Here is a 15,767-nt window from a genome sequence, read left to right as displayed (position 1 = left end):
GCTGCGTTCCCTCCCTCCCTCCCTCCTTCCCTCCCTCCTTCCTTCTCTCCTCTTTTTTTCTCCTTTCTTTCTTCAGGTTTAACTGTGATTAGGAGATATACCAATAACAATAATAATTATCATTAAAAAACCCACACCAGAAAAACAAAAGAGCAGAAAATAACCAGGTATTCTTAGAGCTATAGAATTTTGGTCACTTGCTTTTATAGACTATTTTAATACTCAGCACTAGAGGGAGGGGGGAGGGGAGCAGGCAGGGCCCAAATGCAAAAGTGAGAGGAAGGCAGGTGGGTTCTCTGGGGCTTGGCAAGGGTGGGGGTGACCCATGTTTGGGATACCTAGAGCTGACTTGTCGTTGTATTCATTTTAGGGCAATAGCCACCACCAGGCCCTTAGCTGTGAACCTGGAGCCCCACTCTGCTAGGGGTCATCCCATTCCTCCAGGAAGGGCTGCCCTTGGGTTTGTTCCTGGGGAGCCTCAGTCGCCTGAGTCCTTGGGACAAACGGGCCAGGGCCCTGAGAGTCTTGCATTTTTTCTACTGCAAACTTAGCAAGATATGTATATGAATATGTATATGTATATATATGTAAGATGTGTATATGTATAGTTATGTAGTGCTCTGTAGAGCCATGTAGATAGCCACTCACACGTGTGCACATGTGTGTGCAATCTAGTTTAACCCCATGTTGCCAGGACACCCAGGTCACCTTACATCCAGCAACCTGCCTCGGCCCGCAGGCTGGGCACCCCAGGGCCTGGGGGACGTATTCTCTCCAGTCCTCAGGGAAGAGGACCCCCCCCCCGGGCTTCTCAGCAGGCCCCCTCTCTCCCCGTCTCTGGTCTCAAATCCAGTCCCAGCCCGACCTCTTACGTGGAAGCAGAAGACTCCAGGCTGTGCCTCTCCTTTCCTGTAGGGCCTCAAGCACATTCCCATCACCTCTGTGGCCCTCAGTTTTCTCATCTGTACAGGGGGAGGTGAGGGAAGCTTCTATTTATTGAGTGTGCTCTGTGCCAAGCACTGGTTTAGCACTTTACACACATTAACTTCTTCAATTTTACAAAGGCCAGGAGGTGTAGTTACTTTGATTCTTCCCATTTCACAGATAAGGAAACCAAGTTTTGGTAATTATTCCAGAATCGCATAACTACAAGTGGCAGAGCTGGGACTGATCTGAGATTGTAATCCAGGCCTACCTGAGGCCAAAGCCAATGTTCCTTTCATTAGAAAATTGTGTTGAGAGGGGCTGAATTCAACAGAACAGAGTTTAGAGGTAATCGGACCTGAGTTCGAATCCCGGACCTGCCACTTCTTAGCTGTGTGACCTTGGGCAAGTTATCTGAGCTTTCTGTTACCCCATTTGTAAAATGGGAATACTTACGGTACCACCTCACAAGGACCTATGAGGACCAGATAAGAAAAGTAGTACGTGTGAAATGCCCAGCCCAGCGCCTTGCACATATCATAGTAGGTGCTCAGTAAATCATGTTTCTTCTGCCCCCTCCTCACGTGCCCAGCGCATTGCCCCAGCGAGCTATGGTGAGAGCCTGGGGAGCTTTGGCTGCGGGCTCCAGGGCTTATGATCTCAGGACACAGGAGGTGGCTGCAACTTTCTAAGGGCCTAAGGAAGATGTGTGGCCAGTGGTGGGCTTGAGCCAGGCCTCCAGGTGTGGGAAGAGTTAGAGGGAGGGAAGGAAGGAAGGAGGGAGGGGGGGTGTAGGATGGAGTGCACAGTGGGGACATGACTGAGGTGGATGTGGAGTTGTGGAGTCAGGGGCTTTGGGAAGGGATCCAGAGGCTGGATGGTCAGAGGGAAGGCCTTAGATGACAGGCTAAGGGGACTGACCTTGATTCCGAAGGCAACTAGGAGCCAGAAGCAGGTCCAGGGCGGGGGCCATTGTGAAAGCAGCTCAGACACCTGCCAGAGACAAGGCCAGTGGTCTGCCCACTGCCTGAAGAGTGGGAGGAGGTTAGGCTGCCAAGACCTGATTAATGAGGAGGGCTGGTCCTGCCTTGTCCATCTAGAACCCTCCTCCTTACTCTTAAGCCAGAATGTTGACAAGATCAGGTTTTGTCCTGGGATGTGGACAAAATTTCTCCATAGATGGGTCACAGGGAGTGTGAGGCAATAATCCAGGGAAGAAGAGAGTGAAGGATCCTGGGATCTTAGGGAGAGACGAGGAGCCACCTGGCCTTGGTCTCTACTGGGCAGGAGAAGCCCGCTTGGGCCCAGGGAGTTCTCAGAGCTGGAAGTAGCAGCACTCAACTTGAGTTCTGCATCCAAACTCAGTCTAGTCCTGGAGGTGGCGGGGGCAGGGAGGGAATAGGAGTTGGGTGGAGGGTCCAGGGCCCTGAGTACACACACACACACACACACACACACACACACACACACACACACACACACACTTTATAAAAAGCTCTGAGTACATGCACACGCACGCGCGTGCACACACACACACACACACACACACACACACACTCTTTATAAAAAGCTCTGACTCAGCCCAGCCACTCCAGAGACTGGGAAAGCCAGGTCCGGTCAGTGGGCCCTCCCATCCCCAATCCCCCACAAGCAATTTTCAAATCTTCCATTTTTAAAACAGAAAATGGTAAATGCGCCGAGTTGTATATTCTATTTCAATAAAAAAATTCCGGTAGCTGCTGCCTTCTTCTAGGGGCCAGGGATTGGGATGGGGGGAATTCGGGAGCCTCAGGAGCCAGGCCCTGGAGGGCAGTGGGACATGGTCCCTAGAGCACGGGGTGCTTGTGTGCACAAGCCTGTGCCACACGAGCAGGCAGGCAAAGCTGCAAGGGAGTGCGAGGTCTGGCTATGGACAGAAGCTCGCACTGTGGGCAGGGCTGACGAGAGTCATTAAGGAGGAGGGTGAGAAAGAGAGTATGTGTCCTTTCTCTGCTAGTGTAGGTGCAAGACCCTGACTCAGGTCCTTCCCACTCCGGCTGTGGGGCTGCAGAGTCCCTGGGACTCCTTGGTGCTCCCTGAAGGAGAAGGGTAGTCAGTGTGCACGTGAACTGCAGTTGGATACTGAAGAGGGAGATGCCCTCTTAGCTTGATTAGATGGGCCCTCAGATGGAGGGTGGCTGGGGGACAAAAGGTGACCAGGCTGGGGGGTGGATGTCATGGCCAGGACAAAAGGTTGCATTTCAGAGTGGCCATGGAGGGGCCACAGCCCGTGAGCTCCTGCTGGGGTTGGGGAATCTGAGAGGCCTCACTGTTAGGAGGTGTGGCACCTACTCCCCACTGTGGTAGGAGGGGTAAGCCTGACCCCCAGACCCTCTGCAAAGCCTTCAGATGGCTGCTTCCCCCACCCCTGGCCGCAGAGGGTCCCCGAGGGCCCTCGGAGCTGGACCTCGCCATGTGGGAGAGAGGCAGTGATCCGCCGCTGGAAAAGTGAAGTCCCAGGGGCTCCCAGCGTGGCGCAAAGATTGCTGTGTAGCCCGCCCTCCAGAGGGGAAAGTCCTCAGAAAAGGGCAGGGAACCCGTCCTCATCCCCATCCCCATCACTGATTGCTTAGTCGATGCTGTTGCCATGGTAACCGGCCTGGGAGTCCCGTTGCTAAGGAGGCAGCTCAGCAGGCCCTGCGTCCCCATGACAACTGCCCCCTGCAGCCCAGGCAGCGGTGGGTCCTCTGGGACGTGCGGGGGGCAGGGCAAGGCGGGATGCAGGCCTGGCCTCTGGGTCTATGGGGAGGACTTTGTGGACAGACAGCAGCTGCGGGGTGGGAGGGATTAGCTGCGGGCCCAGCCAAACTGCAAGGGGTAGATCCAGGAGACTCACCCCCACCCACCCTATGCTGGATCCACCCCAGGTCCACACAGGGCCTTGTTCCTCCACTGGGGCCTGGAGCAACTCCAGTCACTATCTTCTCTGTTCCCTGCCTTCAAAAGGTCAGCAGTCTGCTTAGTAAGCACCTACTGTGTGCTAGGCACTTGGTGCTTTCCTGTTCTCTCATTCCATCCTCACAACAACCCTAAGGGGGTAAGAATTAGCCTCAATCACAGTGGGCCAAAGGGCACCGACTCAAACCTTGTTCCTCCCATTGGTGGTATGTACCGAGGGCTGGGTGGTAGGCGCAGTCTGTCTGTGCAGGCAAGAAAAGGTGCATAGTCTGTAGAGAATTTAAAAAGAAGAATAAAAATTACTAAAAGTGGTTTGCTTCTTCTTATCTTTCACCATCACCAGCTACCAGCGATTCTGAACAGTCAGTGATAAAATACTCCTCCCCACCATGGCAGACAGCCAGCCCCCCCCCCCCCACCAGAAATGCCACCGAAGCCCCTGCTTTGACTCCAGCGAAAACCTGCCAGCACCGGGGTAAGGTCTGAAGGCACCCTCTCTGCCCTAGCAGGGCTAAACCAGATTGGGGTTTTTAAAAGAACATTTTAAAAGTTTAATAAAATCCCTCCCTTGACTCCATGTCTCTTCCCAGCTGCCGCTCCCATCTTCTCAGCCAAACTTCTGGAGATCTGTCTGGACTCCCCACCCTCCTTTCCCTTCCTCTGAGTCACATCTTCCTCCACTGCAATCTGGCTCCCCCCTCTTCTACACAGAACAACTGGGTCCTCCATGGCCCTCATTGTGAAATCCAGGGCGGATTCCTCGGCTTTGTCCTGCTGCCCTCCCAGCAGTGTGTGGCCTGCTGACCAGCCCTCCCCAGCTTTCAGGACCTGCTCTCCTCTCGCTGCTCTGCCTTCCTGTTCAGCCTCAGCCTCAGAAGTAAGGGTTCCTTCTCCTGAGGCTCAGTGCTTCTGGGCCCCTGGCTGTGACCCCCATCTTCTCACTCCACATGTGCTTCCTGGAAGCCTCACCTGTGCCCATGGCTTCCCCAGATTTTCCCCTCAGTTCAGGCCCCCACATCCCCTGAGCTTCAGCCTGGGTGTCTGCTGCTGCTGCCCCCATGCAGTTCCTCATCCTTTTCTGGTCAACCATGGTCCTTTTATTCTTTCTTGAGCTTGCAGCTTCCAGTGCATTACAGAGCGAGTTCTCTCCAACCTGGCCCTCCCCCTGCTGATTTTGCATTTTCAGTCTTCTCTTGAGGGTGGAATATGTCATACACACAGAAGAAGATATAAACCTAATAGATACTTAATATTAAAAATGGGATAAACAGTCATGTACCAATCACTTGGTTTAAAAAATAGAACGTAAGGCATACCTTTGAAGGCATCTGCTGGTCTCCATCTGTATCCCTCTCTTGCTCTCCAAGAGAAACCACTCAGCTGAACTTTAATTTTAGCACCCTGTTACTTCTCATGATACTTTTTACTACAGAAATAAAATGTCTCCAAACAACGTGTTCAGTTGTATACCGAGGTGGAAGGGTGGGGATTGGAAGTAGCTGTCTTTGTGGGGAGGAGAGTTTTGTCCACAGTATTGTTCAGAATTGCTGACGCATCGGGATGAGCAGCAGCAGATTTAGTCCGTTTTATTATTGTTTAAAATTTCTTTACAAATAATGTACCTTTTCATTGCCTGCGCCGGGGTGGGCTATACCTCTTCCACTTTCATATACCACTGAATGTATTGTAAATTTTTGAACTTTATATAAGTGGCATCCTGCTGTATGTATTCTTCAGTAATCTGCTTTTTTTTTTTCATTCAATCCTGTAATTTTGAGAGCTTGTTGATGCATGGAGCATAGTTTACTCATCTTTACTGCTGTATAGCATTCCGGTATATGAATATGCCACCACTGACATAGGTGTTCTTTGGGAGACAGATATTTCAGTCATTTCCAGTTCTCACTATTCCAGACACTGTTGCTACAGATGTTCTTGTTTGTGGCTCCTGGTACAGATGTGTCAGAGCATCTCTAAGCTCCGCATCTAGGAGTGGAAGAACTGAGTCATAGGGTGACTTAATCTTCACTTAACAAGATAATGCCAAGCCGTTTTAACTAGTTCTAACAATTTACACTTCCACCTGCAGGGCATGAGAGTTACTCTTAATCCACATTCTTGCCAATGATTACAATCATCAGATTTTCTTATTTTTCCCAGTCTAGTGATATCTAATTGTGTTTTAATGTGCAAATCCCTAATTACTAGTAAGGCTGAATTTTTTTGCATATTCATTTGCCATTTATGTTTCCTCTTCTGAGCAATATTTTTTCATGTATTTTGCCTGATTTCCTGTTGTTGTCTTTTTGTTGATTCATAAGAGTTTTATACACATACATCTATTTGTTCATTGTACGTGTTGTAAATATCTTCTTCCAGTGTATGGCTTATATTTTCTTTCTTATTTTTGGTGTTCTTTGATGAATAGAAGTTTTACATTTTAATGAGATCAAGATTAGTGATTTTTTTTTTTTTTTTTTTTTTGCGGTACGCGGGCCTCTCACTGTTGCGGCCTCTCCCGTTGCACGGAGCACAGGCTCCGGACGCGCAGGCTCAGCGGCCATGGCTCACGGGCCTAGCCACTCTACGGCATGTGGGATCTTCCTGGACCGGGGCACAAACCCGTGTCCCCTGCATTGGCAGGCGGACTCTCAACCACTGCGCCACCAGGGAAGCCCAAGATTAGTGATTTTTAAAAAAAAAGTCTAGTACTTCCTTAGTGCCTTTTTTGCTGGTTTAAGAAACCTATCTTCCTCTGTTGTTATAAAGATACTCTTCTATATTAATTTTTAAACCTGTGAAGCATTGCTTTTCACATTTACTTAACTTACTTGACCTAGACTTTGGGTATGATGTCAGGACATGGTTCAATTTCATTTTTGCCCCATGTGGACAACCAACTGTTCCTACCAATTTACAATGTTACTTATATATCACATCTGGGTCTATGTCAAAGCTCTCTATTCAGTACCATTAGCTTGTCTATCCTTGTTCAAACTGTCTTAGTTACTGTGGCTTTATAAAGTGTGTAGATCTTAGTAGAGCCACCTTCTTCTTATTAAGGCATATCCTGGCTACTCTAGTCTCTCTGTGCTACCATATACTTCGTACAATCAGTTTGTTAAGATGCATGAAGAACTCAGTGGACTTCTGCTTTGAAATAACATGAACGTTATTTATTAAAATTTGTATTCCTATGGATGAATGGGGTACAACTCTCCCCACATTTGGGTCTTCTTTAATGTTTCTTTTGTATTAGGGCAATTAGCACTAGTGACCCGAACAGAAAAAGCCCAAAATTTCAACGGTTTAACACAATGAAGATTTATTCCAGCTCAGGTAAATTCCCCTGCAGGCCAGGCAACCACTATCCTTACTGATACCAACTTGATCCTGTGGTCTCCAAGATCACGTGGAAGGAGAAGAGAGAACCGGAAGAGATGACGGATTCTGAACTACTTCTCTCCGGCCGTGACACACCTCACTTCCTCTCATGCTCGGTCATCGCTTGGCCACAATGTAACTGCAAAGGAGGCTGCTCTATGTGGGGGGAGCACATGGAATATTTGCTGGGCATTAACTGTCTGCCAAATCTTTCACATGGCTTTATAGTTTTCTTCATGAAGGTTTGTGCATTTTGTTAGATTTATTCCTAGTACCTTTTATTTTTGTTGCTATTGCTAATGTACCTATTTATATTTAACAAAAGTCACCACTTTTCAGTGTACAGGTCATTGGGTTTTGACAAATTTACTCCGTCCTTAGAACCACTTCAACAATGAAGATAATGAACATTTCTGTCACTCCTCCAAATTCTCTCCTTTCCCTTTGCAGTCAGTCTCCTACTCCTGACTCCTGGCAATCTGCTTTCTGTCACTAAAGTTTTGCCTTTTTTAGAATTTCATATAAATGGAATCATAAAGTATGTCATCTCTTGTGTCTGATTTCTTTCATTCAGTCTATAAAGCCTTTAAGTCCTGTCCCTGTGGTTGTGTGTATTGTGGAGCAACCTTCCCTGGCACGAATATGCCAGGATTTGTTTATTCCTTTACCCACTGGCGAACAGTTGGGTTGTTTCCAGTTGGGCTATTAAGAATAAAGCTCCTATGAACATTCATGTTCAAGTCTTCAGGTGGACATGGATTTTCATTTTTCCCTAGTGGCACTGTTGGGTCATTTGGTAAGTATACATTTAAACATTGTAAGATACCACCAGATTATCTTCCAGCACTGGAATACTGCTTTGCACTCCCACCTTCAAACTGCATGAGAGTTCCAGTTACTGCACATCTTTGCAATACTTGATCTTGTCTTTTATTTTTACCATTCAAGATGGTGTGTTATGTTAACTCCTGGTTTTAATTTCCATTTCCATAATGACTAAAGATGCTGAGCATCTTTTTTGAGTGTTTATTTGCTATCTATATGTGTTCTTTGGTAAAGTGACTGTTCAAATCTTTACCCATTTGTTTTCACTGGGGCATTTGTTTCTTATTATCAAATTATAAATAATATATTCAGGATACAAGTCCTTTATAAGATGTATGTTTTGCAAATATTTTCTCCCAGTTTATGGCTTGCTTTTTCATTTTCTTAACCATGTCTTTCAAAGAGTAAATATTTTTAATTTTGATGATGTTCATCTTATCAAACTTTTCTTTTATAATTAGTGTCTTTTGACAAGTGAATTAAAAGGGTACACTAAAAAATGTTTACTTAACACAAAAGAAGGCAGTAACAAATTAATAGAGGGACAAAAAATAAATACCTATATAAAACAAATAACAAAAGGCCAAGTGTAAATCCTACCTTATCAGTAATTAACATAAAATGTAAACAGATTAAGCACTCAAAAGGCAGAAATTGGCAGGATGGATTTAAAAACCAATATCAGTTTGAGACATATATCTCTCTCAAAATTATATTACATAGTTTTAATATATAAATACATAATTATAAATATATTAACATTAGTCATTAATATATTAAGAATAGAGAATGCTATTTGTTGATATATTAATATATACTTTATATGTATTATATATATAATCCAGTTATGTACTGTTTATAAGAGACACACACTAGATATTCAAAGACACAATAGGTTGAAAGAATGTGATAAGATATATCATATAAACATTAGCCAGAAGACAGCTGGAGTGGCTATACTAATATCAGACAAAGTAGACTTTAAGACAAAATTGTTGCTAAAGACAAAGGCTATTTTAAGATGATAAAAGGATCAATCTGTCAAGAAGATTTAACAATTATAAACATATATACACCTAACAGCAGAGCCCCAATATTCATGAAGCAAACCTGACAAAATGGAAGGGAGAAATAAATAGTTCAGCAGTAACAGCTGTAGACTTCAATACACCATTTTCAATAATGGATAGAAGACCAGCAAGAAAATAGAAAATCTGAACAACAATATAAACTAACAGGCATCTAGAATCCTCCACCTAACGACAGCAAAACTCATACTCTTCTCAAGGGCACATGAAATATCTTCCAGGGTAGACTGTGTTAAGCTACAAAACAAGCCTCAGTAAATTTAAAAGGGTTGAAATCATATAACATGTGTTCTCTGACCATCATACAATGGTATTAGAAACCAACAACAGAGGGAAATTTGGAAAATTCACCAATATATGGAAATTAACACACTTCTACAGAACAAGTGGGTCAAAGAAGAAAGCACAAAAAATATTAGAAAGTAAATTCAGATGAATAGAAACAAAAACACAAATACAAAAACTTATGGGGTGCAGCAAAAGCAGTGCTCAGAGAGAAGTTTATAGCGGGAAGCTCCTATATTTAAAATATAAAAAGACCTTAAATCAATAATCTAAACATTCACCTTAAGAAACTAGGAAAAGAAGAGCAAACTAAGCAAAGCAAGCAGAAGGAAGGACTTCATAAAGATTAAAGCAGAAATAAATGAAATAGGTAATAGAAAGACAACACAGAAAAACAGCAAAATCAAAAGTTGGTTCTTTGAAAAGATGAACAAAATTGACAAATTTTGACAATTTGACTACTGACCCTCTTGGAGACAGTAAGGCAACTGAGTACATTTCCAAAAATGATGTAACAGAAATATGTACTCTTTGCAAAACACACATGCTTTTGTATAAGGTGGATGGACACAGTATTAAAGTGCTGTCAAAACTCTTAGCTAGGGCTTCCCTGGTGGCGCAGTGGTTGACAGTCCACCTGACAATGTATGGGACACGGGTTCGTGCCCCGGTCCGGGAAGATCGCACATGCCGCGGAGTGTCTGGGCCCGTGAGCCATGGCCGCTGAGCCTGCACGTCCGGAGCCTGTGCTCCGCAGCGGGAGAGGCCACAACAGTGGGAGGCCCGCGTACCGCAAAAAAAAACCAAAAACAAACTCTTAGCTAGAGAACATTCTTCCCCCTGGTAATTATGACTCTGGGATAGAATTGCTGTTACCAAACCAAAATTTGGGTCCGCTCACCCACAGCATGCAGTAAAGCCAATCTACAGGCACTAGGTTGTGGTGAAGGAAAGTGTAGCATTTATTATAAGGTGCCATTGGAGTCCGGGACAGTTAGTGCCCAAAAAGCCTGAACTCCCTGATGACTTTCAGCAAAGCATTTAGCATCCCAGCGTATGTGATCAGCTCATGTACAATCCTCCGACTGGTTGATCGTGAGGTAACAGGGTTGGTGTCACAGGGGTTAACATCAGTCCTTAGGTGCCAGTAGGTCTGGGGTCTACCATGCTCCTGGTCATCAAGTAGTTAATTTCTTCCATTTGGTGGGAGTTTTAGCATCTGTGAAACAACTCAGGAAATGTGCATCAGATACTGTCATCTAGGTACTTCAGAGAGGAGTTAAAGCAGAGGATATAGGGTAAAGGTCTGCCCCATAGGGAAGGCCCCATAGGGTCCCGCTCGGTTACATTGCCATTTTGAAACTTCCCAAGTAAAACATGTTTTGATTTCTGTGAACAAACTTGAAATTGCAGTTTCTTTGATCTGACAGTCCATAAAAAAGATCTGAATAAGTGTTTCAAGGAAAGTTTTCCTTGAATATTTATGCAAATATTGCAATGTTACCTCATTTGGGGGACATCAAATTAACTCTGTTAATTCTTTTTTTAATATAAATTTATTTATTTATTGTCTGCATTGGGTCTTCGTTGCTGCGTGCGGGCTTTCTCTAGTTGTGGCAAGCGGGGGCTACTCTTCGTTGCAGTACGTGGGCTTCTCATCGCGGTGGCTTCTCGTCGCAGAGCATGGGCTCTAGGCACGTGGGCTTCAGTAGTTGTGGCTCGCAGGCTCTAGAGCGCAGGCTCTGTAGTTGTGGCACACAGGCTTCATTGCTCTGCGACATGTGGGATCTTCCTGGACCAGGGCTCGAACCCGTGTCCCCTGCATTGGCAGGTGGATTCTTAACCGCTGTGCCACCAGGGAAGTCCAACCCTGTTAATTCTTTATCGAAGAAAATAAACTTGCTACTTGCACACACACACACACACACACACACACACACACACACATACATAAAGAGAGAGCTTGACTGCCAAAAACCAAAGGACAGAGATAGAGAAGACTCAAAGTACCAGTAGGAATGGAAGATGCAATATTACTATTAACCTTTAAGAAGCGAAAAGAGACATAAGGGAACTCTATGAACAACAGTACACCAACAAATCAGATAACCTAGATAAAATGGACAAATTCTTAGAACACACAAACTGCCAAAACTGAATCAAGGAGAAACAGAGAATCTGAAGAGACCTGTAACAGGTGGAGAGATTCAATTCGGAATAAACTTCCCATAAAGAAAAGCCCAGGACCAGATGGCCTCACTGGTGAATTCCATCAAATGTTTAGAACCACGAACACCAATCCTTCACAAACTCTCCCAAAACATAGAAAAGGAGAGAAAACTTTCCTTACTCGATGAAGCCAGTATTACACGGATACCAAAACCAGCTAAAAAAGTACAAAAGAAGACAACTACAGACCAATATCCCTTATGAATATAGACACAAAAATCTTCAACAAATTCTCAAGGGAGGTGAGGAGTTTTACCTATTTTTAAAATACAGCGGTGCCAGTCAGGCGTCCTTGGTTTCGTTTCCTGACAGGTGGATTTCTCCTGGGCCACCCTCTCACAAGTTTCCCTTCCAGGTCCCAGGGCTACTCTCTCTGCTTCCAGGTTCCTGGTATTAGGCTTTTCCCCAGGGAAGCACTAGCTTCCCTTTTTGTTTGCCACTTGGGTTGTTTCTTGTCCTCTGTTGGGGAAATCCCTTACTTTCTTTTGAGCAAATAATTTACAAGTCGTTCTGTTGTAATTTAGCCAGTATCTGAATCTTTCCTGCTTTTCAGATCTAGTGCAAGCAGTGCTGGAAGAAACTCTGTTTCCTTTCTCTAGTGACTTCCCCACCATTCTCAGAGGTACTTACTCTGTGACTGGCAGACGCTGCAGTCATGGTTGGAAGTTCCTTCCTCACTTTACCAGATCACTTGGTCAGGTCTCTTAGCACTTTTCATGCTGGATGGTAGTTTCTGTCTGTTAAATGTCTGTGTCCTCCTGTAGACTGTGAACACATCAATAGAGACGGTCGTGCTCATTCCGCATCCTCAGCGCCTGGCATGCAGTCAGTCTTCGGGAACCTTTGTGAAACCATGAATGACTTCCAGCTTCTAGGGTGAGGAAGACTCTTTTCTGACTGGCCCATAATATTCCTTCTCTCACACCACCCACCCACCCACATGGAGATCTCTTTGGCTTTAACTCCAGCCAGGTTCCCTCCTGTGTGTTGGTCTAGAATGTTCATCAGCTAGTTCTTTTGCCATTTCCTAGGCAACTTTGTCTATGGGAGCCTGATCCATCATTCTGCCTTCGAGAATAGATCCCAGCTCTTCCTGTCCGCTTACAGAAAGCTGCCCAGAATTCTCAGCTGGGGTTTGAGTTTATGGAAAAAACTCATCTTATTCTGAACTCACTAGGACTGACCCCCACCTGTGGCACCTGGCCAAGCAAATGCAGCTCGACTGGGCCTATCATTACCCTTGCAGTGTTCCAGGGATTTGGGGGAGCATAGCAGCAGCTCTGTGCATCCTCCATATCCTGGGGCCCCGGCACTTAATCCAGTGACAGGAGGCCTAGCACAGTCCTAGAAGCCCCAGCACCATGCAGGATGGCTGGGATCGGTTCTCAAGGTATCTGATGCTCATGTGAAGCAGGTTAGCTTCCTACCTCTGCACTGGCCTCCTCCTCCCTCCAGACAGAAAGTCTCATTAATTCCTAGACTCAGCTCAGCCTTACCTCTGCTGCAAAACCTTTCCGAATACATGCCCTCAGGAAGGATTAGGATTTTGTCAAATTCCCCCAGCACTGGGCCACAGTGACTGCAAGTCCATCTTCCTCACCTGTCAAGTTCATTGAGTCAACACCTCTAATGTGCTAGGTACTCAGACCTAGAATACAAAAACAAGCATGATTGTTTTCCTTAAGGAGTTCACAGTGTATTAGAAGAGACAGAGGACAGGAACAGGAACCATCAGGTTCAGCTGACTGAATGGTTAGGCTGGGTGTTTAAAGATAAATAGAAATTTACAACCCAGAGAAATCCAGTAGTGAGGGTAGGGGGTAGGGAGACAATTTGAGGCAAAGGGAAGAGTACACAGGTCAGACTTCATGGCTTATTCTCTAAGTGCAAATTGGTCTGTATTGCTAGGGCCAAATTTGGGTCAAAGGGCAGATTAACTGACAAATAAAAGCCAAGAGGTAGACAGGGCCACATTGGATTCTATTTTGCCGGGCAGGTGACGCGGAGCCATCGCACGATGTTGAGCAGGGGAGAGAGGCCAGATTTGAATTAGAAAAATAAAATCAGGCTGCGCCGAACAGCAGCCATGCAGCACGCACCTCCCGATCCCGAGCGGCTTTTGCAGCCTGAGCCCCTAGAGCTGGGCCACCCCGACCCTGGGCTGGAGTCTGTGGCCAGTGAGGAAGCGGAGGGGGCCCGGGACGAGGGCCCCCGGGGACGGCACAATGACAGAAAATAATTTTTGGTTGAAGAAGATAGAAATTAATGTTTCAGAAGCAGAAAAGCAAACTGGAAGAAATGCCATGAACATTCATGGCATTGAACATACATGAACAAGAAATATATACTGCTTACCTCATTGAAACAAGGTCAGTTGAACATACTGATGGTCAGAGTGTCCTAGCAGACTCACTATGGAGGCAGTAGAGTGAATTTGAGTTGTTGAGAAACTACCTTTTAGTATACTATCCACATATTGTTGTGCCACCTCTACCAGAAGAGCGAGCAGAATTTGTTTGACATAAACTCTCTGCTGACAACACTGACAAGGATTTCATGGAAAGACAATGAATTGGTTTAGAAAACTTCCTCTTGAGAGTTGCTTCATATCCCGTCCGCTGTAGAGACATAATCTATTTGTTTTTAACACAGGCAGGCAACTGGAAGGAGACTGTGAATGAAACAGGATTTCAGCTGAAGGCAGACTGCAGGTTAAAAGCATTTAATGCAACATTCAGAGTGAAAAACCCAGACAAGAGATGTACTGAACTAAAACACTACAGTGATGAACTACAGTCTGTCATCGCATATCTTCTTCGAGTCAGAGCGAGAGTAGCAGATCGACTGTATGGTGTATATACAGTATATGGGAATTACGGGCGAGTTTTTGGTGAGTGGAGTGCCGTAGAAAAAAGAAATGGGTGATGGACTGCAGAGTGCTGCTCATCATAGGGAGGTGTATGCATCTTCTATCGATTATATTTTGGAAGATGAAGAACATTATGCAGATCAGTTAAAGGAGTACCTTTTTTATGCAGAAGCCATGCATACAATGCGGGCTGTGTGCAGGAAACATGAACTTATGCAGTATGACTTGGAGATGGCTGCTCAGGACTTAGCATCCAAGAAGCAGCAGCGTGACAAACTGGCAACTGGGACCCTGAGAACATTTTCTTTGAAGGGAATGACTACCAAGCTCTTTGGTCAAGAAACTCCAGAGCAGAGAGACGCCAGAATAAAGGTCCTAGAAGAACAAATAAATGAAGGAGAACAACTTAACTCTAAAAATCTGGAAGGCAGAGAATTTGTCAGAAATGCTTGGGCTGATATTGAACACTTCAAAGAACAAAAGAACCGTGATTTAAAGGAGGCCCTCATAAGCTATGCAGTCATGCAGATCAGTATATGCAAAAAGGGAATTGAAGTTTGGACCAATGCTGAGGAATGCTTTAGCAAGATATAGTCCTGTGAAATGAGTTTCTCTTCAAAGTGCCCCAAAACAGAAACACAAGTAAATAAAAAAAATTTAAGTTCCTACCAGTGTACACAAAAATATATAATAAGTTGAGTAAATTCGGCTTTGATTGTAGTGTTAATACAGCACAAAAGGATGTATTTTAATGAAGATTAAATATTACAATTTGAGGTTTGGGGGACTGGTGCTGATTCTAAAACATTAATTAGATAAAATATACCAAAAAATTGTCAGGCTTCTGAACCAATGACTGAATATCAAGATGTTAGGTAATTTTTAGATGTTCATTTTAGTGCCCACTGTTTCATATCTGCTTATGTAGGGAGTTTTTTCCTAAGGTTGAATTCTTATCTTTATTTGGTTAAGACCCACTAATCTGTTATAGGGGGGTTAATTTTTCTTGCCTTATAGTTGAGCTGTTTGGTTTGACAAAGCTCAGCAGAAACTTAGTGTGAAATCTAAGAATTTCTCCCACATTCTTTAATGCCCCCAAACATTGCATACACTAGAAAATGCCTTCAATGTGTGTTTTACCAGAATTTTGACACTGGTCAAAAATTTTACACTGCCAACAAAGAAGACTCAACTTCTCAGATATATGGTGAAATGCGTTGTTGTGA

General features: G+C 44.9%; 1 pseudogene; it reads left to right on the top strand.

The window, feature by feature from the left end:
* Window positions 1–13,758: 13,758 nt before the first annotated feature.
* On the top strand, window positions 13,759–15,154 carry LOC132531847 (sorting nexin-4-like; annotated as a pseudogene).
* The last annotated feature ends 613 nt before the right edge of the window (window positions 15,155–15,767 follow it).

The sequence above is a fragment of the Lagenorhynchus albirostris genome, chromosome 1 (genome assembly GCF_949774975.1).
Source record: "Lagenorhynchus albirostris chromosome 1, mLagAlb1.1, whole genome shotgun sequence".
Classification (NCBI taxonomy): domain Eukaryota; kingdom Metazoa; phylum Chordata; class Mammalia; order Artiodactyla; family Delphinidae; genus Lagenorhynchus; species Lagenorhynchus albirostris.
The sequence above is the reverse complement of the archived record's forward strand: the minus strand, read 5'-3'. Positions and strand labels throughout refer to the sequence as shown.